At 43.3% G+C, this 26,620-nt stretch overlaps 1 long non-coding RNA gene across 2 annotated transcripts; it reads left to right on the forward strand.

The window, feature by feature from the left end:
* The first annotated feature begins 1,115 nt into the window (after nucleotides 1-1,115).
* On the forward strand, nucleotides 1,116-17,057 carry LOC133043352 (uncharacterized). 2 transcript variants are annotated; one of them, XR_009689689.1, is made up of 4 exons: nucleotides 1,116-1,430; nucleotides 5,970-6,020; nucleotides 15,363-15,412; nucleotides 15,671-17,057. It is a non-coding gene; the product is annotated as an uncharacterized LOC133043352 (long non-coding RNA). The 2 variants fall into 2 exon arrangements; XR_009689690.1 differs by having other exon boundaries at nucleotides 1,116-1,410.
* Nucleotides 17,058-26,620: the final 9,563 nt, after the last annotated feature.

A 26,620-nucleotide genomic window follows, 5' to 3' on the forward strand; every position in this document is an offset into this window, starting at 1 on the left:
TTCCCAGGTGGTGCTAGCAGTAAAGAATCCCCCTGTCAATGCAGGAGATGCAGGTTTGATCCCTCGATCAGGAAAACCCCCTGGACAAGGGCATGGCAACCCACTCCAATATTCTTGCCTGGAGACTCCCACGGCCAGAGGAGCCTGGTGGGCTACAGTTCACGGGGTCACAAAGAGTCGGACACAATGGAAGCGACTTAACACACACACATGCACAACCCCCTTTTGCAGATGAGATTGAGGCAGACAGGGGTTAACTCACTTGTCCAAGGTCACAAGACTATGAGTGATGGAGTGGGAGAGGAGTGAAGGCAGTGTGAAGCCCCAGGTAGATGCTGAACCATCATCCACAGGTCCTGCTTTGGGTCTTGAATCTTGAACAAGGTGTTTCTGGACTTTCGTGAAGCGGCGAACAGAGGTACAGCTGATGCTTCCGAAGGTAGAAAAAACCTAACCATTTACTGGGAAATCAACTGTATCTTTCGCTTTGCAGGGGAATAGAAAAGACCAGAAATTGAGCTGTAAGGTGAGTTTTCTGGTCAAAATTTACTTTTCATTCTCTCTGCAGTTTTTGCTAGACTGAGGAAGAAAAAGAGCTCAGAATGGTGGCTACCTGTTGGTCTCTCTTGAGCGGCTGTCTAGAAAATGGAAAAAGTTGCTTTACGTAGCTTCAACTTCTCCAAGAACTAGAATTTTTCCAAATGAAAATGGTGCTTTGGGAAATAAAAATGTAGAAACGGGAAAACAAGACTACATCCCTGAAAACGTTCAGCATGAGAAATTGTTACTGAATCACGTTTGTTAGCCAAAACGCTGGTGCTGAGGTTTGCAGCAAACAGAAGGGATTATTTAAAAGAGAGCCGAAGGAGGAAACTGGAGATATCCCAAATCTGCATTCCCAAAGGCAAGAGGCCGGGGTTATTTATGGGATAATGAATAACGAAGCAGGGCGGTCCAAGGCTTGGGGAGCCTGGGGAGAGGTGATTGGAAGGTGTGATAATTGACATTCAGCTCAGGTGTAACTAGGTTACCGGTATCTGCAAGTTCAAAAGGTCACTAGGCGGACCCGCGCATGCCCAGTTGGCGGGTGGGTCTGGTCTTGAAAGTGAAAGAAAGTGAAGTCGCTCAGTCATGTCCGACTCTTTGCGACTTCATGGACTGTAGCCTACTAGGATCCTCAGTCCATGGAGTTTTCCAGGCAAGAATACTGGAGTGGGTTGCCATTTCCTTCTCCAGGGGATCTTCCCTACCCAGGGATCAAACCTGGGTCTCCCGCATTGTAGGCGGACGCTTTACCGTCTGAACTACCAGGGGAGCCCCCAACTGGTCTTAACCAGCTCAATTACAACTGGATGCCCATGACTTCAAGTTGCTGGAAAAGAATCAGGCGGACATCTTACTCTCCAGACCGTAAGCTTCTCGGAAGACTTGTGAGTTTTGTAGTAACAACGAAAACGATCTTGATTAGTGAAGGTAGATTACAGGTGAAGTGGGTTTAACCCAAAACAGGGAGAACTCTGGAAACGCCGCTCATCCCTACTCAGACCCCTCTAAGCCTAACATGAACGTTGATGAAATTTAAATTCTGGCCAAGGTGGAACAAGCATAACGAACAAAACAGACTTTCAAAATCTCAGTTTGTAATTTTAAGCAGTATTAAATGTAGTCTCCCAGGAGAAGAGAGAGTTTTTAACTAGCTTGTGCTGTAGCTTGCGGATTTTATGCCGAGCAGGCATTTTCAGTGGAATCCAATTTTTTAATAGGAATAGCTTGCTGATGATTATCCTGGATAATCTTCCTGTGTACTCATTGGGTAGAATTCTTGGCATCTGAAATATCTTGGCCAGAGCATAAAATCTTTGCTTCTGTCCTTCACATCTTACTCAGTTCATTTCAGTTGCTCAGTCGTGTCTGACTCTGCGACCACCGTGGAGTGCAGCAGGCCAGGCCTCCCTGTCCATCACTAACTCCTGGAGTTTACTCAAATTCATGTCCACTGAGTCAGTGATGCCATCCAACCATCTTATCCTCTGTCGTCCCCTTCTCTTCCTACCTTCAATCTTTCCCAGCATCAGGGTCTTTTCCAATGAGTCAGTTCTTCACATCAGGTGGCCAAAGTATTGGAGTTTCAGCTTCAGCATCAGTCCTTCCAATGAACACCCAAGACTGATCTCCTTTAGGATGGACTGGTTGGATCTCCTTGCAGTCCAAGGGACTCTCAAGGACTCTTCTCCAACACCATAGTTCAAAAGCATCAAATTCAGCGCTCAGCTTTCTTTATAGTCCCAACTCTCACATCCATATATGACTACTGGAAAAACCATAGCTTTGACTAGAGGGAACTTTGTTTGCAAAGTAATATCTTAGCTTTCTCTTACAGCAACACTGAAACAATTCAACAGCTATTTATATTCCAGTTATAGAAATTACTAAAAAGAAACCTACATTCTTTCTGTTTGTTTGTTTTAAAAAGTTTTTTCTTGTATCCATCTGCAGAGCAATATGGGAGAAGGCAATGGCACCCCACTCCAGTACTCTTGCCTGGAAAATCCCATGGACGGAGGAGCCTGCTGGGCTGCAGTCCATGGGGTCGCACAGAGTCGGACACGACTGAAGTGACTTAGCAGCAGCAGCAGCAGAGCAATATTGAATTCTTTTTTCTTTGCCCTTCTCCCTTCCCTACTTTGGGTAAAAAATATCTTTCATTTTTCTAAATCAAAGGACTTAACAAGCTAAACTGAAAGTAGCCTGTATTTTCATATTTTTTATATAAACAATGGAAGTTTCTTTTTTTTTTAATTTTGTTTTTAAAATTTATTTTTAAAATTAATTTTTATTGGAGTGTATTCTGGGCTTCCCAGGTGGTGCTAGTGGTAAAGAACCTGCCAGCTAATGCAGGAAATAAGAGATGAGAGTTCGATCTCTGGGTTGGGAAGAGCCTTTGGAGAAGGAAATGGCAATCCATTCCAGTATTCTTGCCTGGAGAATCCCATAGATAGAGGAGCCTGGAGGGCAACAGTCTGTAGGGTCTCAAAGAGTCGGACGTGACTGAAGTGACTTAATGCTAGCTCGGAGTTTATTCTACTGTACAGCAAAGTGAATCAGCTACACATATACATGTGTTTGGATTTCCTCTGTTTTGGATTTCCTTCCCATTTATCATATCATGTTTTGAGTAACCTCTTTATTTTTTATTTTTATTTTTTTTTTAATTTTTTTATTATTATTATTATTATTTTTTTCCAGTGGGTTTTGTCATACATTGATATGAATCAGCCATGGATTTACATGTATTCCCAATCCCGATCCCCCCTCCCACCTCCCTCTCCACCCGATTCCTCTGGGTCTTCCCAGTGCACCAGGCCGGAGCACTTGTCTCGTGCATCCCTCCTGGGCTGGTGATCTGTTTCACCATAGATAGTATACATGCTGTTCTTTTGAAATATCCCACCCTCACATTCTCCCACAAAGTTCAAAAGTCTGTTCTGTATTTCTGTGTCTCTTTTTCTGTTCTGCATATAGGGTTATCGTTATCACCTTTCTAAATTCCATATACATGTGTCAGTATGCTGTAATGTTCTTTATCTTTCTGGCTTACTTCACTCTGTATAATGGGCTCCAGCTTCATCCATCTCATTAGGACTGGTTCAAATGAATTCTTTTTAATGGCTGAGTAATATTCCATGGTGTATATGTACCACAGCTTCCTTATCCATTCATCTGCTGATGGGCATCTAGGTTGCTTCCATGTCCTGGCTATTATAAACAGTGCTGCGATGAACATTGGGGTGCACGTGTCTCTTTCAGATCTGGTTTCCTCAGTGTGTATGCCCAGAAGTGGGATTGCTGGGTCATATGGCAGTTCTATTTCCAGTTTTTTAAGAAATCTCCACACTGTTTTCCATAGCGGCTGTACTAGTTTGCATTCCCACCAACAGTGTAAGAGGGTTCCCTTTTCTCCACAGCCTCTCCAGCATTTATTGCTTGTAGACTTTTGGATAGCAGCCATCCTGGCTGGCGTGTAATGGTACCTCATTGTGGTTTTGATTTGCATTTCTCTAATAATGAGTGATGTTGAGCATCTTTTCATGTGTTTGTTAGCCATCTGTATGTCTTCTTTGGAGAAGTGTCTGTTTAGTTCTTTGGCCCAAAACCAGACAAAGATGCCACAAAAAAAGAAAACTACAGGCCAATATCACTGATGAACATAGATGCAAAAATCCTTAACAAAATTCTAGCAAACAGAATCCAACAACATATTAAAAAAATCATACACCATGACCAAGTGGGCTTTATCCCAGGAATGCAAGGATTCTTTAATATCCACAAATCAATCAATGTAATACACCACATTAACAAATTGAAAGATAAAAACCATATGATTATCTCAATAGATGCAGAGAAAGCCTTTGACAAAATTCAACACTCATTTATGATTAAAACTCTCCAAAAAGCAGGAATAGAAGGAACATACCTCAACATAATAAAAGCTATATATGACAAACCCACAGCAAGCATAACCCTCAATGGTGAAAAATTGAAGGCATTTCCCCTGAAATCAGGAACAAGACAAGGGTGCCCACTCTCACCACTACTATTCAACATAGTGTTGGAAGTGCTGGCCACAGCAATCAGAGCAGAAAAAGAAGTAAAAGGAATCCAGATAGGAAAAGAAAAAGTAAAACTCTCACTGTTTGCAGATGACATGATCCTCTACATAGAAAACCCTAAAGATTCTACCAGAAAATTACTAGAGCTAATCAATGAATATAGTAAAGTTGCAGGATATAAAATTAACACACAGAAATCCCTTGCATTCCTATATACTAACAATGAAAAAACAGACAGAGAAATTAAGGAAACAATACCATTCACCATTGCAACAAAAAGAATAAAATACTTAGGAGTATATCTACCTAAAGAAACAAAGGACCTATACATAGAAAACTATAAAACACTGATGAAAGAAATCAAAGAGGACACAAACAGATGGAGAAACATACCATGCTCATGGATTGGAAGAATCAATATTGTCAAAATGGCTATTCTACCCAAAGCAGTCTATAGATTCAATGCAATCCCTATCAAGCTACCAACGGTATTTTTCACAGAACTAGACCAAAGAATTTCACAATTTGTATGGAAATACAAAAAACCTCGAATAGCCAAAGTAATCTTGAGAAAGAAGAATGGAACTGGAGGAATCAACCTGCCTGACTTCAGACTCTACTACAAAGCCACAGTCATCAAGACAGTATGGTACTGGCACAAAGACAGAAATATAGATCAATGGAACAGAATAGAAAGCCCAGAGATAAATCCACGAACCTATGGACACCTTATCTTTGACAAAGGAGGCAAGGATATACAATGGAAAAAAGACAACCTCTTTAACAAGTGGTGCTGGGAAAACTGGTCAACCACTTGTAAAAGAATGAAACTAGAACACTTTCTAACACCATACACAAAAATAAACTCAAAATGGATTAAAGATCTAAATGTAAGACCAGAAACTATAAAACTCCTAGAGGAGAACATAGGCAAAACACTCTCCGACATAAATCACAGCAAGATCCTCTATGACCCACCTCCCAGAATATTGGAAATAAAAGCAAAACTAAACAAATGGGACCTAATGAAACTTAAAAGCTTTTGCACTACAAAGGAAACTATAAGTAAGGTGAAAAGACAGCCCTCAGATTGGGAGAAAATAATAGCAAATGAAGAAACAGACAAAGGATTAATCTCAAAAATATACAAGCAACTCCTGCAGCTCAATTGAGTAACCTCTTTAAAAGGTCTTCAAGTAAAAGTCTAAATAATATTTTATTTGGCCTGGTTTATATATGTTGTGGTTCCAAACACTCCCAAATACCTTTGATTGAATAGATATATGTTGAGTCTAACAGGATGCTTTTTCTGTTGCTACCACACTGTAAATTTTACTTAGTCTTTCTTTCGTACAACAGACATTTGTGGAATGCCAGACACCATTCTGGGTTCTCAGGACACAGAAGTGGGTAAGTCATGTTGTATTGTGCATTATAACTTTAACCATATTTTTGCACCTACTATCTTGCTTAAATTTTATTATACCCTTGTGAAATAGACTGGGAAAAAGGTGATATCTTGATTTGGTAGATGTGAGAATGGAGGCCTTTGCTTGTTATGATAAACCAGCTAATAAATGGATTATCATAGTTCATCTAATTCATTCATTCAAATGCTAAACTAAGTTGAGTCTTGTCTGTTTGTTGTCACATGAGACATGGTCATGACCACCAGAAGTCCTGAAGAGCAAATATAAGGAATAGGATTGAGATTCATACAACCACAGACATACTTGTGCCAGAACTGAAGTGTACCGATTCCCAGTGGTCCGTTGCATGATCAACTGGTCTTGCTGTCCATGGCATAACATGGCATGGCAAATTGGGTGGGTTGAGGCTTCCCGTTTTTTGTAAACAGACTTGGCCGTGTTCCAGGACCGTGTCCCACACCAGCTCTCCATAGCACGTGGTGTGGCAGAGCTTGCCAAGCCTGCCTCTCCCTTCAGGGCTTGTCCGGCCTGGAAGCAGCCTTCTCCTAAGAGCCACTTGATTCATTTCCTTCTAGCTTTTGTTCAAACCCACCTTCTCCCAGAGACATGTGCAGACTATTCTACTGAAAGCTCCCACCCCAGCACTCCTGCTGCTGCTTATCCTGAGATTTTTTCCTCACTCCCCCCAATTAGAATATATGCTCATTTAGGGCAGAGATTTTTGTCTGTTTACTTAACTGATAGATCTCAAATATCTGGAAGGGTGCTAGATAGACAGTAAGCACTCAATACAGATGACTGACAGAACTCTCAGAAGTGAAAATTTCTCAGCTACATAAACAGGTTAAATAATTCAAATAAAACACCACCATCACCCCCCAAAACATTATTGAAACATACTCTTCTTTTTTCTTTAAGTTCTCTGAGCCGCAAATCAATTCTTTCTGCTCTTGACACCACTCAGTTCTGCCATAGCATACTTCTCTAAATGCGTCACTCTAAAATTTCCCTGTTGCTTGGTGAGTTTTTTCCACATCTTTTTCTGTTGGATTATTATTCTGATTCCTGGGAAATAAAATTGTTGTAACTTTTGTTAAACATTTTTTCTATTTCTTACAAAGTAGTTTTCATCCACAAGGCTGTTTCCATCTATGATGAATATAGGTTCAGAAAAGAGAGTTAGTTCAATACATACAAGGGTCTGGCTCCAGCTATGCCCCGAACTACTGACCCTGACCTTGAGCAAGCCCTTCAACTTCAACAATGAAATAAGAGGGTTGAATGACGTGATATATAATCTGCTTCTCCACATTTACAGCATATTGTAATAAATAATTTCTTTGTGTAATATAATAATTTGATAATAATTTAATGTAATAATAAATAATAAAGTAAAACATTTCTTTCCACATTTCTCACCCTAAGATTTCTCTCCCTCCAAATTTCTTTAAGCCTGAACACATTTGGTGATTGACTTGAATTCTGGGTGCATCCTAGAGGACTATAACTAAATTACTTTCTCTCCCAAGTAGTCTGAATTGGCTTAAATCCCTCAAAATGACTGTCTCAAAGGAAACAAACATTCCAGGATTTTGAGAAGAGGGTGGTGGGCATATAATTAAGCTAGGATTTATTGTCATGGTGGTATTTTGCCTAAGTGATTTCATCAGCCTGCAGAGGAAAAGATCAGGCTGAACCATATGAAATACTTTTAGGTCAAAAATAAACTTCATGGGATGCACCCCACATGTACCTGTGTAGCACCATTCATGATGCAAAAACAGTTTAAAACTTAATCTTCACAGAGAGGCACCCTCGTAGTCCATTGTCATTTCTCAGGGGCTGAATTTACAGGAAGGTTATTATCGGGAGTATAAGATACCAGGGCTCAAGCGACTGTCAGTTTGAGTTGAAGTGCTCTGTCTCCAGGTAGCACATCCACTGGGGTCATGGCATCGCCTCTCCTTTATGCTTCCCCACAGAAGGGAAGGGCTGAATGTACAGATGGATAAACGTCTATGCCTTCACCTGGCCCTGAACACCCCTCCTGGTTCCTCTGCGTTGTGCTTTGAGTGAGTAAATAAATGCATGCAGTTGTTGTTAGGAACTGACAGGGCAAAAGGATTTCCTGCACAATCATCAGATCCTGGCCCTTGCAGGAGTCAGCTTTCCCAAGCAGGGGATGTGTCCAAACACGTGTCTCCCTGTTCTCTTGGCCCTTTCCTTTTCCTTTGTTAGGGCAAATCTTTCCAGGCAGCAGACTTTCTTTTTTTGTGATTTTGTTTTTCCTTTCTGTGGAGACCAGTCAGCAGGTCCTGCTTTAGGCAAAATTGTAAAGTAGGCAATGTTTCTCTCTGGCTTCCCCCCTCCCTCCCTGTCACCATCTCACTCCCCCCACTTCATTCATTGCATCAACCAATCTTAACTGGGTGTTGTTATCCATCCTCAGGGCATCTTTCTGATTGGAATGTTATTTCAAGATAATATCCTAATTCTTAGTTAGAATTCATTATTTTTTTTAAAAGATTTTTTGATGTGGACCATTTAAATCTTCACTGAATTTGCTACAACACTGCTTCTGTTTTATGTTATATTTTTTTGGCCCTGAGGCATGGAGGATTTTAGTTCCCTGACCAGGGATCAAACCTTCACCCCCTGCCTAGGAAGGTGAAGTGCTAATGCCTGGACTGCCAGGGCAATCCCTAGTATTCATTATTAATCAATTAGTCAGTCAGTCAGTCAGTTCAGTCACTCAGTCATGTCCAACTCTTTACGACCCCATGGACTGCAGCATGCCAGGCCTCCCTGTCCATCACCAACTCCCAGAGTTTACTCAAACTCATGCCCATTGAGTCAGTGATGCCATCCAGCCATCTCATCCTCTGTTGTCCCCTTCTCCTCCTGCCTTCAATCTTTCCAGCATCTTTTCGAATGAGTCAGCTCTTCATATCAGGTGGGCAAAGTATTGAAGTTTCAGCTTCAGCATCAGTCCTTCCAATGAACACCCAAGACTGATCTCCTTTAGGATGGACTGGTTGGATCTCCTTGCAGTCCAAGGGACTCTCAAGAGTCTTCTCCAACACCACAGTTCAAAAGCATCAATTCTTCGGCACTCAGCTTTCTTCACAGTCCAACTCTCACATCCATACATGACCACTGGAAAAACCATAGCTTTGACTAGATGGATCGTTGTTGGCAAAGTAATGTCTCTGCTTTTTAATATGTTGTCTAAGTTGGTCATAGCTTTTCTTCCAAGGAAAAAGCATCTTTTAATTTCATGGCTGCAGTCACCATCTGCAGTGATTTTGGAACCCCCCAAAATAAAGTCTCTCACTGTTTCCATTGTTTCCTCATCTATTTGCCATGTTGTAATGGGACTGGATGCCATGATCTTAGTTTTCTGAATGTTAAGCTTTAAGCCAACTTTTTCACTCTCCTCTTTCACTTTCATAAAGAGGCTCTTTAGTTCTTCACTTTCTGCCATAAGCGTGGTATCATCTGCATATCTGAGGTTATTGATATTTCTCCCGGCAATCTTGATTCCAGCTTGTGCTTCATCCAGTCCAGCATTTCGCATGATGTATTCTGCATATAAGTTAAATAAGCAGAGTGACAGTATACAGCCTTGACGTACGCCTTTCCCAATTTGGAACCAGTCTGTTGTTCCATGTCCAGTTCTAACTGTTGCTTCTTGACCTGCATACAGATTTCTCAGGAGGCAAGTCAGGTGGTCTGGTATTCCCATCTCTTGAAGAGTTTTCCACAGTTTATTGTGATCCACACAGTCAAAGGCTTTGACATAGTCAATAAAGCAGAAATAGATGTTTTTCTGGAACTCTCTGCTTTTTCTATGATCCAGTGGATGTTGGCAGTGTGACCTCTGGTTTCTCTGCCTTTTCTAGAACCAGCTTGAACATCCGTGAGTTCACTGTTCACGTACTGTTGAAGCCTGGCTTGGAGAATTTTGAGCATTACTTTGCTAGCATGTGAGATGAGTGCAATTGTGTGGTAGTTTGAGCATTCTTTGGCACTGCCTTTCTTTGGGAATGAAAACTGACCTTTTCCAGTCTTGTGGCCATTGCTGAGTTTTCCAAATTTGCTGGCATACTGAGTGCAGCACTTTCATAGCATCATCTTTTAGGATTTGAAATAGCTCAACTGGAATTCTATCACCTCCACTAGCTTCATTTGTAGTGAGGCTTCCTAAGGCCCTCTTGACTTCGCATTCCAGGATGTCTGGCTCTAGGTCAGTGATCATACCATTGTGGTTATCTGGGTCATGAAGATCTTTTTTGTATAGTTCTTCTGTGTATTCTTGCCACCTCTTCTTAATATCTTCTGCTTTTGTTAGGTCCCTACCATTTCTGTCCTTTATTGTGCCCATCTTTGCATGAAATGTTCCCATGGTATCTTTAATTTTCTTGAAGAGATCTCTAGTCTTTCCCATTCTATTGTTTTCCTCTATTTCTTTGCATTGATCACTGAAGAAGGCTTTCTTTTCTCTCCTTGCTATTCTTTGGAACTCTGCATTTGTTGGTTAGTAGCTGGCGTTAATTGTTTGGTATTTACATAATAATTTTTGATATTTACTTGATCATCATGAGCATTTATCCTCCTAATTGTTCAACAGTTATTTTTGTTTCTCTTCTTTTCCTCTCCACTGGTAGAACCAGCCATTCCTATTGATCCTATATTCCCTAGTGGCTCAGATGGTAAAGAATCTGCCTACAGTACAGAAGACCTGGATTCGATCCCTGGGTCAGGAAGATCCCCTGCAGAAGGAAATGGCAACCCACTCCAGTATTCTTGCTTGGAGAATTCCATGGACAGAGGAGCCTGGGAGGCTACAGTCCATGGGGTTGCAAAGAGTCAGACACGACTGAGTGACTGTCACTTTTCCTTCCTTTTCAATAAGTAGACTCCTAGCATAAATCTGAACACTTCTCTTCATCCTCACCTCTCTCACCTTGGTTCATGCTGCCATCATCTTTTGCCTACATTATCATAGTACCGTTGTAACACCCTATTTGATCTCCCTCCTTCCCCTTTTGCCCCCGAATTCATTTTTCAAACAGCAGTCAGAATGACCTTTTAAGCATGTAAGACCAAGTTTTCCCTGCTTAAAACTCTTGAATGACTTGCCATCACATTTTCAACCAAGCCCCAACTTATTGCTGTGGCTTTGGGTCCTAGCTGATTTGGTCTCTGGTCTTCTCTGTGGCTTGCCTTGTAGCTCAGTTGGTAAAGAATCTGCCTGCAATGCAGGAGACCTGGGTTCAATTCCTAGGTCTGGAAGATCCCCTGGAGAAGGAAATGGAAACCCACTCCAGTGTTCTTGCCTGGAGAATCCTATGGGCAGAGGAGACTGGTGGGCTGCAGTCCATGGGGTCGCAAGAGGCTGACACGACTGAGCAACTAAACAACCACCCCCACTTCTCTCTGGCCTCGTCCTGAAGCACTCTCTAATGCACTCTGCTGCACCCCGCCTGCCTTTATTCTGTGTCGTCCACACCTCAAGTTTGTTCCCGTCTTTGGCATTTTCAAATGCTGTTCCTCTGCCTGGACTGTGCTTCTCTCTGATTTTTGCACAGTTGACTTTTTCTTGTCATCACCCCTCGAGGTCATCACGGAGCCCCAAGCTGAGCTCCTGGGCTGCACGACAGGTTCCCACTAGCTCTCTCTTTTACATCTGGTAGTGTATATACGTCAGTGCTATTCTCCCAATTTGTCCCACCCTCCCCTTCCGCCGCTGTGCATCAGTTCTCATTGGAATGTCACTTCACAGAGAAGCTGCCCCTGATCTCCTCAGCAGAGTGGTCTTCTAGACACTGTGTTACACCAGTCCACTTTGGTTCTCCACCTAGTGCTTATCCCATGTGACAGTGTCTTATTTGTTACTGGTTCTCTTTCCCTCACTGGAATGAAAGCTCCCTGAAAGCTGTCTACCCTAGGCATTTCCCCAGGGCCTAGAACAGTGCCTGATACATAGTAGACAAATATTAACTTAAATTGTTGTTGAATGAATTTAAAAGTATTAATGTGCCTGATTCTTAACCTAGTCCTCTCAAAATTCCTTTGAGAAAAGTACTATTATTTTCTTTGTTTTACAAATCAAAAGGACAGAGGCAAGGAGAGCTCTTTAAGGAAGGCTGGATACATAACTTGTAGGGTCTAGTGCAAAATGGAAATACAGGGCCCTTTCTTAAAAATTGCTAAGAATTTTTAAGATAGAGACAGTCAGGCAGAGTAAGGAGTTAGAGAGTTGGAAAAGGCATCTTGAGTAGGGCTTACAGGGTAATCCTCACTGGAAAGGTGAAATGTGAGAAAGACCCAGGGTTGCTGAGGGGATTTGCTGAGTGGATAGTCAAGAGTAGTATTGCAGATACAGGGACCAGCAGGAGAAATGGTCCATAGCTGGACGTGGTGATGGGAGATGGAAGGTAAAAGTCTCAGTGAAGATTCTGGAAAATGTTGGAGGGTTCTGAGTAGAGAAAAGACGTGGCTTTGTCAGGAAGCTATCATTCCAGCTGCTGTGCTGAGAATATAGATCTTGGAGAAGCAAGTGGGAAGGCTTTCAACAGGTATTGCAACAGCCAGGCAAGAGATGATGGTGGCTTTAACCATGGTGGAGCATGGAAGTGGTGAGAAGGAGTCAGACTCTAGATCTATTTCCCAAGGAGGATGAACAGAATTTGTTAATAGTTTGCATGGGAGGCAAGTAAGAAAGAGAAGAGTCAAGGATGACTTTGATGCTTTTGACGTGAGTAACTCAAAGAATAAGGTTGCTATCCATTGGAATAGGAGGGTATGAGTAAAGCAGGATTTTGTAGGGGATATTGAGAAATTCAGGCTTCCCAGTTGGTGCTGGTGGTAGAGAACCTGCCTGCCAGCAGGAGATTTAAGAGATGTGGGTTCGATCCCTGTGTTGGGAAGATCCCCTGGAGGAGGGAATGGCAACCCACTCCAGCATTCTTGCCCGGAGAATCCCATGGACAGAGAAGCCTGGCAGGCTACCATCCATAGAGTTGTAAAGAGTTGGACACGACTGAAGGGACTTAGGAGGCAAGCAGGCATTGAAAAATTTAGTTTTGGACATGATACATTTGAGATGCCTACTTGATATCCAAATGGAGAAAGGGATAGTTGAATAAATGAGGCTGGAGTTACATAGATATTTGAGAATCACCAGCACTTATAGGTTGTATTTAAAGCCTTGGGTTAGGGTACAGGAGTGAGAGCAGGCAAAGAGTCGATCACTTAGCCTGGGGACACTGACATTAGCAGGTGCAGGAGAACCAGGTGAGGCAGGAGGGAATGCTCGCCTGTGTCCGTGACGATGCGAGGTGGAAAGGACTGGTGCTATGCTTCTGGACTTAGCAGGATGGAGGTTTTTGGTGAACTAGACCAGACCAGTTTCGATGGAGAATGCCTGAATGGAGTAGGTTTAAGAAACAATGAGATGAGAGGAATTAGAGATGGAGAAGATTCATTTTTTAAACAATTGGATTCTCTACTAAATGAGGAGCAAAAAATAATGTAGTAACTGGTAAGTGGGGAAATGAGTCAAGGAAGGATTTTTGGAAGATGAGAGAAATAACTGCATTTTTATATGCTCATGGGAATGTTCCAACAGAGAGGGAAAATTGGATGATGTTCCTAACTTCAGTTTTGAAAAACCATTGCTATTTATATCGTCCTAATTAATTCACTACCTGGTATTGCTGAGATGTATAGATACTGAAGTGACAATTACTTCTGGCCTTGAGACTTCTGCAGGAAGCTTTGAAATGTTAAATGTTTGTTTTTTAAATGTTTGTAATCCAGATGGAAGGGAGATAAGTTTTAACTAGGCTCTGTGAAGAGTCTAGTATACATACACAAAAACAACTCCACATTGTCTATCCTAAGTAACAATGTGACGCCTATAAACCAATGACTTATGTCCTAACTCCACCCATCTCTTTCACATTCCCACCCCCCACATTCCCTACAGGAGCCCCAGCCCAGGGTTGGTCCTTGAGAGGAGGAGTCTGCAGTGGGCTGGGGTGGCCTGTGCAGGTCTCCAGGACATCTTGTCTGGTAGCACTTTGCTGTAGTGAATACCTTTGTCGGAGATCAAACGCGATGTGGAGCTATCACAGACTCTCAGACAAGACTCCCAAACCATTTAAAATAAAATTTTCCCCAACTTCTTAGTCCAAGCTGTGAAAATCACCAAACAGTTGTACATTCTCTCGGGTTTACGTTTTAGCTCTCCCTTTATGAGCTGTATAAAGGGCTTCCCTTGTGGCTTAGCTGATAAAGAATCTGCCCGCAATGTGGGAGACCTGGGTTTCATCCCTGGGTTGGGAAGATTCCCTGGAGAAGGGAAAAGCTACCCACTCCAGTATTCTGGCCTGGAGAATTCCATGGACTCTATAGTCCTTGGGGTCACAAAGAGTCGGACATGACTGAGTGACTTGCACTTTCTTTCAATCTTGGACAAGCCACATAACTATTAGGATTCTTGGGCTCCTCAAGTTGAGCCTGTTCTGGTTTTGACTTTTTTTTTTTTAAATTATTCTAGCTTTGCTGAGTCTTTCTGGAGATCTGCATCAGAAATTTTTTCTTTTTTCATTTTCCCTTTCTCTCTCTTTCTCTAGTTGAGGACCTAAGTAACCTAAGAAAAATATAACTCGAGGGTTCATAATTTGTTAAAAGGAAGTTCATTTTCTTATTGCAGTTAATATATTAATACACAGCATATAACTTACCATGTTAGCAATTCTCCAGTGTATAGTTCAGTGGCATTAAGTGTTCACATTGTTGTATACCCGTAACGATTACTTATCTCCAGAACTTTTTCATCATCCCAAACGAAGATTCTATACCAATTAAATACTAACTCCCCACTTCCCCCCTCACCCCAGCCCCAGACAACCACCATTCTGTTATCTGTCTCTATGAATTTGGCTATTCTAGGTGCTGAATACAGTGGAATCACAGTATTTGTCCTTTCGTGTCTGGCTTTTTTCACTTAGCAGAATGTCTTCAAGGTTCATCCATGTCCAAGCATGTGTCAGAAATTCCTTCAAGGCTGAATAATATTCCATTGTGTATATAGCCACGTTCTGTTTACCCATTCATCTTTTGATGGGCCCTTGCTTGGGGTGATTCCGCCTGTTGGCTACTGTGAATAATGCCACTACAAATACGGTGTACAGATCTCCATTGAGTCCCTGCTTTCAATTCCTTTGGATCTGTATCTGTGAACTCAGATAAAGAAGTTTACAGAGGCAAGCTCAAAAGAGCAGAAATTGAGTTTTTTTTTTTTTTCCCTCAGGAATAGCAGAGGAATCGCAACTCCCCAAATGCATGCTGTAGAAGTCACAGGTAAGTCACTGGGGGTTGGGGTGGGTTGTATCCATGGGCAAGGAATGCAGAGAGCAGGGTGTCCGACCAGAGTCCAAGCAGCGAGTTCACTGGCTTGAGGATGGGGAAAGGTTTTTGGCAGGTGTTTATTGGTCAGGAGATAAGTCTCTGTCTTCTGTAATCAGGCATTTATAGGAAATCCGTCTTGGTAGGTTTCAGTTGGTAGGTTTCATTCTTCCCAGGGTACATGCCTGAGAGTCTCCATTTCCTGTCCTCCAGGTCCAGAAACCCTCCCACGTTCCCAAGAATGGAATTGCTGGTGTTGGTTCATAACCTCAGGACCTTTTGGGGTAAAATCTGAAGTTGGTCCCACAGAAAGTAAGGAGAGACCCAAGAAAGAGGCGGATGGTGCCGGATTGATAAGTGGCAGTTTTAAGAACCAAAGGACTTTTACGTTGCTTGTCCCGGGGGTGGGAAGATGAGCAGATCTCCATGCCTGGAGCCTTAAAAGTTTATACAGATGCCTTAAAGTTCATTCACTTGCACATCCAGAAGGTCTCAGCAACCCGTTGCTATCTCAAGGCTGTGTCCTTGAGGCAGCTTCTAGGTTGGGGAAAGCAAGGAGATTGTTGGGGAAAGCAAGTGGACAGGGGAAGGGGTGAGGAGCTTCTGATGCCAGCATCCAGCTCTGGGGACAATCAGTGGTCAATATCCTCTCCATGACCCCTTCCAGCAGCTGACCATGTGGTAGTTCTCTTTAATTTTTCAAGGAGCTACTATATTGCTTCCCACAGTGGCTGTACCATTTTATATTCCCATGAGCAGTGTGCAAGTGTTTCAGTTTCTCCACATCCTTGCCAACACTTGTTATTTTGAATTTTTTTCCTTAGAAACCATCCTAATGAAGTGATATTCCACTGCAGTTTTGACTTGCATATCCCTAATGAAGCATGATGTTGAACATCTCTTCATATGTTTATGGGATATTTGTGTATCTTCTTTAGAGAAATGTCTACTCAAGTCCTTTTAAATCAGGTTGTTTGTTTCTTGTTGTTGTAGCTTTTTATATATTCTGGATATTAATCCCTTATCATATATATAATTTATAAATATTTTCCCCCAATTCCATGAGCTGCCTTTTCACTTTGTTGGTAGGGCCCCTTTATGCACAAACCATTTTTAATTTTGATGAAGTCCCACTTGTCCATTTTTTCCTTTCATTGGCTCTGTTTTTGGGTCATGGTCAACAAATCATTGCCTAATCAGTGTCATGAAACTTTTCCTCTATGATGGTTTTTAGAAAGCTTTTTAATAGTTTTGGCTCTTAAATTTGCATAATTTGGTATGTTTGTGTCTTGGATGTAAAAAATTTCACTAAGGCTGTTTCTTAAAGAACAGGAATGTGATATTTTATTCAATAAATAATTGATTAAAACATTTCATTTAAATATGACAAATAATCAAGGGAGCAAAAAAAGAGAAAGGTTAAGAGGGTAAAAAGTGTGAGACAGTGAGGGAGGAAGACAGAGCAGAAGAAGGTGGAGAAGGGAAAACAGGGAAAAGAAACCTCAGATAGTTGAAGAAGCAAAGATCTGTTTTATTAATCCTATTCTTTGAAAATATACCTCCTGCCAGCATTTGTTATAATAGAATATATATTTTATTGGTTACCTAAATTTTGTATGCATTGAAGTTATTGAAAAAAATTATAGTAAAAAATTACTACCTACTTTAGGATGCACATTAGGTGAAAAACAAAAGCTTAAAAAAAAGTCTCATGTCAGGAATTCCCTGGTGGTCCAGTGGTTAGGACTCCAGGCTTCCGCTGCAACGGATGTGGGTTCATCCCTGTTTGGGGAACTCAGATCCTGGAAGCCTTAGGGCTTGGCCAAGAAAAGAAAAAATCTTGTGTCCTTGAGTCATGGCCCCTTTTGTGGTCCTTTATGGTCCGTTCTAAAGGCATATGAGCCACCCCTTGATAGTTCATAAATGATCCAAAATAGTCCCCAAAGGACAGTCAATGGGAGTTTAGCAAAAATAGACACCATGCTATATTTTCTTCTGTGTCCTGTAGATTTAATAAAAATAATGGAAGGAGTTGTATCAGCAGACGCAGGGCGAGCAGTCTCTTGAAGTGCTGCTGCTGCTGCTAAGTCGCGTCAGTCGTGTCTGCCTCTGTGCGACCCCACAGACGGCAGCCCACCAGGCTCCCCATCCCTGGGATTCTCCAGGCAAGAACACTGGAGTGGGTTGCCATTTCCTTCTCCAATGCATGAAAGTGAAAAGTGAAAGCGAAGCCGCTCAGTCCTGTCCGACTCTTAGCGACCCCATGGACTGCAGCCCACCAGGCTCCGCCGTCCCTGGGATTTTCCAGGCGAGAGGACTGGAGTGGGGTGCCATTGCCTTCTCCCTCTCTTGAAGTGAGAGGCCAAGGAATCCGGGCGCGGTGGCGGGCAGAGGTGAACGGCACTGATCTAAGTTCCTTCGCTTCTTGCGTCCCTCCCTCCCAAGAGGAACCAGCATGAGACCGACCTGGTCCTAGTGTGGGATGCGCCGCCTGCTTTTAGATGTGTTGTGTGCTCTTTTCTGTCGTGAGAGACGTGCCCCTGGAATCACTGCGGGCAGTTTCCCTCCTAAACACACGATGTCTGGGGGCCGCAGAGGATGGTCTCCTCAGAATGGAGGCGTAATGTGACGCATTTGAAAGAAACGGTACAGTTGTAGAGGGGAAGCTGGGAGAAGACTGTCCTTGAGGAGGGTGCCAGAAGGAATCCTGATTCCGGGAGCCTGGGGTTGGCTGATGTTCTGGAAGGCAGCGTGGCCTGTGAACTGAAAGAGCTGATCCCTAAAAGTAGTCACCTTGGGGGCTCCACAGGCCCCCCTGTTGCATTTGACACGGGAGTCAGCGTGGCCTTCCCTCCGGAGTCAGTTCAGGACAACCGGCCCAGGGACCGGGACCGGGACCGGCGTGCCAAGGCCGTGAGGACCTGCAGCACCTGTCTGTAACGGCGACCCCGTGTGGTGAGAAGGAGCAGTGACAGGCCCCGAGATTCCGATTTTCTCCCAGTCTGGATGCGGGAGTCTTGTGAACCTTGCCTTCTAACTGTACAGTTCCCTGGGGTTTGTGGATTGGGGGAGACCGAGTAGGGTGAAATCTCCATAGAGAGATGCTAGATTTCATGTCAGATAAGGTTCATGGGGCCTTGACAGGTGATTTGAGTAAACAGTTGCCTCTGGTTCACTGAGCAACTCATGTCCCTTACACTTTAATAGGGTGAAAGTGGCATCTTAGATTTTGTACCTGGGTCCCTTCCTGCCACCTTCCAAAGGAGGGTTTTCAGTCACAATAGAAGGAAAATATAGCTTTGCGTCTTTGATAGTTTTGGCTTGTGCCTATCACTAGTTGCTAATATATGACACCTGGAGGCTTCAAAAAGTCCATTGCATATAGGGTGAGCTAGTGGACCTGTTTTCGGCAGTAAAAGAATTTTTCCCCACAATCCATGCCAACTGAGATAGTAGGAGAAGGGACTTCCCTGGTGGTCCAGTGGTTAAGAATCCACCTGCCAATGCAGGGGACATGTGTTCGATGCCTGGTCCTGGAAGATTCCACATGCCACAGAGAAACTAAATCCATGTGTCACAACTACTGAGCTTGCATGTTCCCAGCAAGAGAAGCTGCTGCAGTGAGCAGCCCACACACTGCAACCAGGGAATAGCCACAACTAGAGAAAGCCCTGGAGGAGCAACAAAGACCCAGTGCAGCCAAAAATAAATCAATAATAAATATTTTTAAAAAGATAGGGTGCGCAAGCTGGAGTCAAGATTGCTGGGAGAAATATCAGTAACCTTAGATATGCAGAAGACACCACCCTTATGGCAGAAAGCGAAGAGGAACTAAAGAGCCTCTTGATGAAAGTGAAAGACGAGAGTGAGAAAGCTGGCATAAAACTCAGCATTCAAAAAAACAAAGATCATGGCACCAGTTCCATCACTTCATGGCAAATAGGTGGGGAAATAATGGAAACAATGACAGACTTTATTTTCTTGGGCTCCAAAATCACTGCAGATGGTGACTGCAGCCATGAAATTAAAAGACACTTGCTCCTTGGAAGAAAAGCCATGACCAACCTAGACAGCATATTAAAAAACAGAGACATTACTTTACCAACAAAGGGCCATCTAATCAAAAGCTATGGTTTTTCTAGTAGGCATGTACAGATGTGAGAGTTGGACCATAAAGAAAGTTGAGTGCTGAAGAATTGATGCTTTTGAACTGTAGTGTTGGAGAAGACTCTTGAGAGTCCCTTGGACTGAAAGGAGATCCAACCAGTCCATCCTGAAGGAAATCAGTCCTGAATACTCATTGGAAGAACTGATGCTGAAGCTGAAACTCCCAATAGTTTGGCCACCTGATGGGAAGAACTGACTCATTTGAAAAGACACTGGTGCTGGGAAAGATTGAAGTTAGGAGGAGAAGGGGATGACAGAGGATGAGATGGTTGGATGGCATCACCGACTCAATGGACATGAGTTTAAGCAAGCTCTGGGAGTTAGAGATGGACAGGGAAGCCTGGTGTGCTGCAGTCCATGGGGTTGCGAAGAGTCAGACACGGCTGAGCAACTGAACTGAACTGAACAGGCAAATCGCCTGCAAATATTTTCTCCCAGTCTGTAGGTTGTCTTTTTGTTTTGTTTATAGTTTGCTGTGCAAAAGCTTGTAAGTTTGATTAGGTCCGCAGACAACCGTATCCAAATAATTTAGTCCAACCCAAGCCTTAGCCAAATCTAAACACAAGTGTTTATCCTGTTTTTGTTTTCAGAATTGCAGTGTTCGCCGACCTCTGATGTGGAGGTCTCCTTTTCTTACTGCTCTCTGTAGAGTTTTGCAGGATTAGGATTAGGCTACATTCTTTTCCTTTGCTACAACTAGAGACAAAAATGCACATTTTAGAGTCTGCCTCTTTTGCTGTCTCTTATCTATATTATCTAAAGTTCAGTGTATTTTCCGCTATTCCCAGCTCCTTCTCTCATTTTACTTGAATAGAGGACGGAGCACTTGGAGCCTACTGGCAGGGACCCAGTACCATTGTGTCTGATTTACAAGTGATATTTATGCCCTATTCATGCCCAACAATGGCTCCAATAATTCCCCAGGACAATTAGAGAGCTGACACATCAGTATGAAGTGGTCGTGACTTCATGAAGCCCTCAGTAGGTCAGGACCAGCAGTAAATCAGCCACTTCCTGCTTTTCATTTATTCCGTTCATTCATTTTTTTTCCAACAAGTATTTACTTATGGCCTACTATGTGCCGAAGGCTGTTCTAGGCCTGATTATTTCTAGCCCATGGGTCAGCAAATTTTCTCTGTTAGGGGCCAGAGAGTATTTCAGGCTTTGTTGCTCATAAGATCTCTTTGGCAGCTAGTCATCTCTGTCATTGTTCTGCAAAAGCAGCCACAGACGATATATAAACTAATGAGTAGGGTTGCGTTTCAGTAAAACTTCACCAGAACAGACAGTGGCCAGGATTGGCCTCCTGGTCCTAGTTTTATTGACCCCTGCATGCGTGCTCAGTCATGCCTGACACTTTGCAACCCCATGGACTGTAGCCTGCCAGGCTCCTCTGTCCATGGAATTTTCCAGGCACGAATATTGGCCTGGGTTGCTATTTCCTTCTCCAGGGGATCTTTCTGACCCGGGGATCGAACCTGTGTCTTCTGCATTGGCAGGCAGATTCTTTACCACTGCACTACCTGGCAAGCCCTAAGAGAAGGGGATTAAGACCTGGTAAAGAGGTTTACTTAATGATAATATATTCACACACACACACACACTTACTTTTGGCTATTATTTTGTAGTATCACATGTATTTTAGTAAGAAATTATATATATATGCCATGCTTGCTAAGTTGCTTCAGTCATGTCCAACTCTTTGCGACCCCATGGACTGTAGCCCGCCAGGCTCCTCTGTCCATGGGATTCTCCGGGCAAGAATACTGGAGTGGGTTGTCATGCTCTCCTCCAGGGGATCTTCCTGACCCAGTGATTGAACTCATGTCTCTTATATCTCCCGCGTCAGCAGGCAGATTCTTTACCACTAGCACCACCGGGGAAGCCCCAAATTATATACATATGTTTATGTGATTTATTTAAATATTGGTTGAGATCTTACAAAATCCCAGATGGCAGTCTAAGGGTTGTCCGTGTGTGACCTCACTCAGTCGCCCAGCAGCCAGTTGAGGAGGTGAGATTCTCAATGGCTCAGTGGTAAAGAATCTGCCTGAATGCAGGAGATGCAGGAGACCCAGGTTTGATCCCTGGGTCGGGAAGATTCTCTGGAGAAGGAAATGGCAGCCCACTCCAGTATCCTTGCCTGGGAAATCTCATGGACACAGGAGCCTGGCGGGCTACAGTCCATAAAGTCGCAGAAGAGTTGGACACGACTGAGCACACACGTGAGCATAGCCAAGAAAATTAGGGTTCCAAGTAGTGGAACAACGTGTGCCGTCTAGCAGGTGTGGAGTGGGACTTGTCTGTGTCTCCAAAGCTTATGCTCTTCACCACTTGGCTTTAATGACTGGCTGGACCAGAGGAGAATGAATAAAGTAATAAATTCCAGACTGGTGGATTTTTTTATGATTGCATTTTGTTTGTAAATGAAAAACATTTTCCTTTTGCGGTGGGAGCTTCTGAGATGGCAAACACAAGATGGCTTGTGTCTCCGTGGCCTTGGCATTCTGATGACTGTCATTTACAAACCCATCGCCCAAGAGGCCTCATTAAATCAGCAGGACAATGGGACGCGTGAAAACCTAAGAGCAGCTGCTCCGTGGTGGAATGTGGCCTGGGGGACGGAGCCAGGCCTTTATCAGGCCGAGCGGGGTGGCTCTGGGCAGAGGGCACAGGCTGCCGCTCCACCCTGGAATGCGGGCCTGTGCCGACAGCTGACAGCCACCCCGCTAGCCCGGGGAGGGGTGGTCTTAGCCGTAGATTAGATCTTGAAAGCTGCCTCTTTGGGTGTCTTTTTGTTGTGTGGCTCAAAAGAGTCGCTCAGCTGGCGCAATTGCTGTCAACAAAAGGAAGCTGTATTTGAACAGGAGCCGGGCAGGCCAGCCCCAGGAGGCCTGCCGAAGCAAGCGATGGACGCTGAGTGAGAATTTGAGCGCTCACATTCTCTTGGGTTTTGCAAGTTAGGGCTGCACTGGGTCATGCGTGTGTTGGAGGTGCTCGCTGGCCTCTAAGGGGCACATTGCTTTGGGAATGCCTGGCCACTTTTTGGAAGAGCACACAGTTAGTGTCATGTTGTACGAGAAGAATTTCTCTCTCAACTCAGTTTAAAGTGCTACAGTGTTGGCCCCAGAAGACCTTGCTGGAGGCAGTGGCAAAGGTGACCACAGAAATAGTGGGAATTACAATGACCAGGGTTGAGAAAATCTGAACTTTAGATTCAGTTCTGTTCCAAAGAACTTTGTAACCTTTGATTAGTCTCTTCACCTGTTTGGGTCCCGATACATTTATCTGTTAAATGATGGGGTTGACAGGAATGACTTGAAATTCCCTTCTAGTTCGAAAACAGTACATGGAGATAATCTGGGAAAAATTCTTTTTTTTTAGGTATTGTTACAGAGCAACCATAATGAGAGAGGGAAAGAAAGTGTATCTTCCTATCCCTAGCAAGATCTGTGGATTGGCAACGGCCATAAGTCTCAGGACTGAAGTAAGAATGTGAGGCAGAACCAAAATCAGTTTTTCTTGGAAATGGATCTGTTTCGTGTGTGAGTGTGTGTGTGAGTGTGGCTAGCCCAGTGTGCATTCTCCTCTTATCAAGAATATTTTCATTTTTTCTCTGGATACAGTAGTCAGATTTAGCAAATAAAAATATAGGCTGCCTAAACAAGTCAATCCTAAAGGAAATCAGTCCTGAGTATTCATTGGAAGGACTGATGCTGAAGCTGAAGCTTCAATATTTTGATGTGAAGAACTGATTCATTGGAAAAGACCTTGATGCTGGGAAAGATTGAAGACAGGAGGAGAAGGGGATGACAGAGGATGAGATGGTTGCATGGCATCACCAACTCAATGGACATGAGTTTGGACAAGCTCGGGGAGTACTATAGTCCATGGGGTTGCAAAGAGTTGGACACGACTGAGCTACTGAACTGAGCTAGTACAACACTGTAAATTGATTATAGTATAAAATAAAAATTAAATTAAAAAAATACAGGACACCTAGTTAAATTTAAATTTCTGTATGTAAGTGAGATCATGTGGTATTTGTGTTTCTCTGACATTTCATTAAGCATAATACCTTCTATGTTCATACATATTGTTGCAAATGTCAAGATTTCATTCTTTTTGATAGCCGAATAATATTCCATTGTATGTGTGTACCACGACTTCTTTATCCAGTCATGTGTGGGTGAATACTTAGGTTGCTTCCATATTTTGGCTATTGTAAACAGTGCTGCAATAAACATTAGGGTACAAATATCTTTTTAAATTAGTATTCTTTTCTTTCTGGTAAATACCCAAAAGAGTAGGATTGCTGGATCATATGGTGCTTCTAGCTTAGCTTTTGGAGGAACCTCCATTCTCTTTTCTTCAGTGGCTGCTTCAATTTACGTTCCCACCACGAGTGCACAAAGGTTCCCCTTTCTCCACATCCTTACCAGGAGGATGCAGGAGACGTAGGTTCAATCTCTGATCTGGGAAGATTCCCTGGAGAAGGAAATGGCAACTCACTTCAATATTCCTGTCTGAAAAATGCCCATGAACAGAGGAAACTAGTGGGCTACAGTCCATGGGATCGCAAAGAATTGGACATAATTTAGCGACTGAACAGCAACAGTGGTTAGTGATGTTGAGCATCTTTTCATGTGTTTCTTGGCCACCAATATGTCTTCTTTGGAAAAATGTCTATTCAGGTCCCCTGCCCATTGTTCAGTTGGGTTGTTTTTTTGATGTTGAATTACATGAATTCTTTTTATATTTTGGATATTAACTCCCTATAGGATATGCTGTTTGCAAATATCGTCTCCCATTCAGTAGGTGGCCTTTTCAATTTGTGGCTGCTTTCCTTCACTGTGCAAAAGGTTTTTGTTTGATGTAGTCCCATATGTTTATTTTTGCTTTTGTTTGCTTTGCCTGAGGAGACAGATTAAAAATATTACTTAAACTGATGTCAAAGAGCACCCTGCCTATTTTCTTTTAAGAGTTTTATAGTTTTAGGTTGTACATGTGTGTTTTTAATCCATTTTGAGTTTATTTTTGTATATGGTTTGGGAAAGTTTCATCCTTTCGCATCATGCTAAGTGAAATATGTCAGACAGAGAAAGACAAATACCGTATGATCTTCCTTATACATGGGATCTAAAAAAACAAAACAAAAATAGACTCATAGATACAGAGAACCAGTGGGTGGTTGCCAGGGGGGAGGGGGGTAGGCAGTTGGGTAAAATAGGTGAAGAGGATTAAGAGGCACAAACCTCCAGTTGTAAAATAAATAAACCCCAGGGGTCTAACATACAGCATGAGGAATATGGTCAGTACTATTGTAATAACTTTGCATGTGAACAGATGGTTACCAGACTTACCATGGTGATCACTTCACGTGTATGCGTGCATGCTAAATTGCTTCAGTCATGTCTTGACTATTTGTGACCCTGTGGATTGTAGCCCGCTAGGCTCCTCAGTCCATGAGATTCTCCAGGCAAGAATACTGGAGTAGGTTGCCATGCCCTTCTCCCAGGGATCTTCCCAACCCAGGGATAGAACCCATGTCTCTTATGTCTCCTGCATTGGCAGGCAGGTTCTTTACCAGTAGCACCATCTGGGAAGCCCGGATGCAAATGTCAGATCACTGTGTAGGAGACAGACTTATTTTATGGGGAGCTGTACGCAGCGTGTGTTGTGAGGCAGTGGTCTGAAGGAGAACCCTTCATCTGGTCCCCACTCTTTGCCTCTCCTTACATCCACGCCTGTTGACATGGAGCTCTCTAGTGAACCTGCTAACTGACCCGAGCACAGGCTTTGGCCAGTGGGGTGTTAGCAGATGCGATGTAAGCAGAGGCCTGAAACTGCCTAGAGCATTAGGATGTGATCTCCTGATCCTCTGGCATCGCCACAAGAACATTTGAGGGCCAGCTTGCTGGAGGGTGAGAGTCAGGGGCACAGAGCTCATTCACCCCTGTAACCTTAGCAGAAACCAATCTAGATCATGTAACAGTCAGGCCACCCCTGGATGTGTGACTGAACTGAAACAAGATAGCAGAGCTTCCAGGCCAAACCCCAGCTGAGCTCAAAGGGTGAAAAGTAAATGCCTGCTGTCATATGACAATGGGGGCTTCCCAAATGGCACAGTGGTAAAGAATCTGCCTGCCAATGCCAGAGATGCAAGAGACTTGAGTTCGATCTGTGGGTTGGGAAGATCCCCTGGAGATGAAAATGGCAACCCACTCCAGTATTCTTGCCTGGGAAATCCCATGGACGGAGTAGCCTGGGAGACTATAGTCCATGGGGTTGCAAGGAGTCGGACACGACTGAGTGACTGAACACACACACTTAAGACCATAAGGTGGTTATTAGTTATGCCGTGAAAACATACTGATATGTGGACCCAGGGAATTTCATTTCTGTCCTCGCCTTTAAATGCTAGATGTATTCTTAGTGCAACTGCGACCTTCAGGGCAATTCTAGATCTTTTCTTGCATGGACTCTAATTGGCGGTAGCATACAATGGAAACTGACGAGGGGACCAGAGAATATCTGGGATGAGTCCAGAATATATATATATACACACACACACATTCTGGAGGCTGGAGGAGAACCAGGTTGACCATGAAGCAGGGTTCCCAGAGATGCGCTGTCAGTGATCACTGCTTTGTTGGGCAAAGGTGCCTGTGAAGGTTTGCTTGCTTGAGGGACCTGAAGAGAATGTGGATGCACACTGGGAACGCACACAAGCTATATGAGAAACCAGGGACTGACGGCTGACTCTTAGAGTCAGTCAGAGTAACCCACTGATGAAGCGGATCCAAATGCGTTGCTTGCTGCGGTGGGGGAGGGCTGCATTGCCAATCTTAGGAACATCATAGAAGGGGAAGTGGTATGTCACAGCAGGAGACTGGCAGTGTTTTAGGGTTCTGGGTAACGTGGCTCTTTCAAAGCAAGGGACTGTTGGCAAGGGTTGGATACCTTAGGGTATCTCTAAAGGTACACTTAGAGAAT

Source organism: Dama dama, chromosome 22, assembly GCF_033118175.1.
Source record: "Dama dama isolate Ldn47 chromosome 22, ASM3311817v1, whole genome shotgun sequence".
Classification (NCBI taxonomy): Eukaryota; Metazoa; Chordata; class Mammalia; order Artiodactyla; family Cervidae; genus Dama; species Dama dama.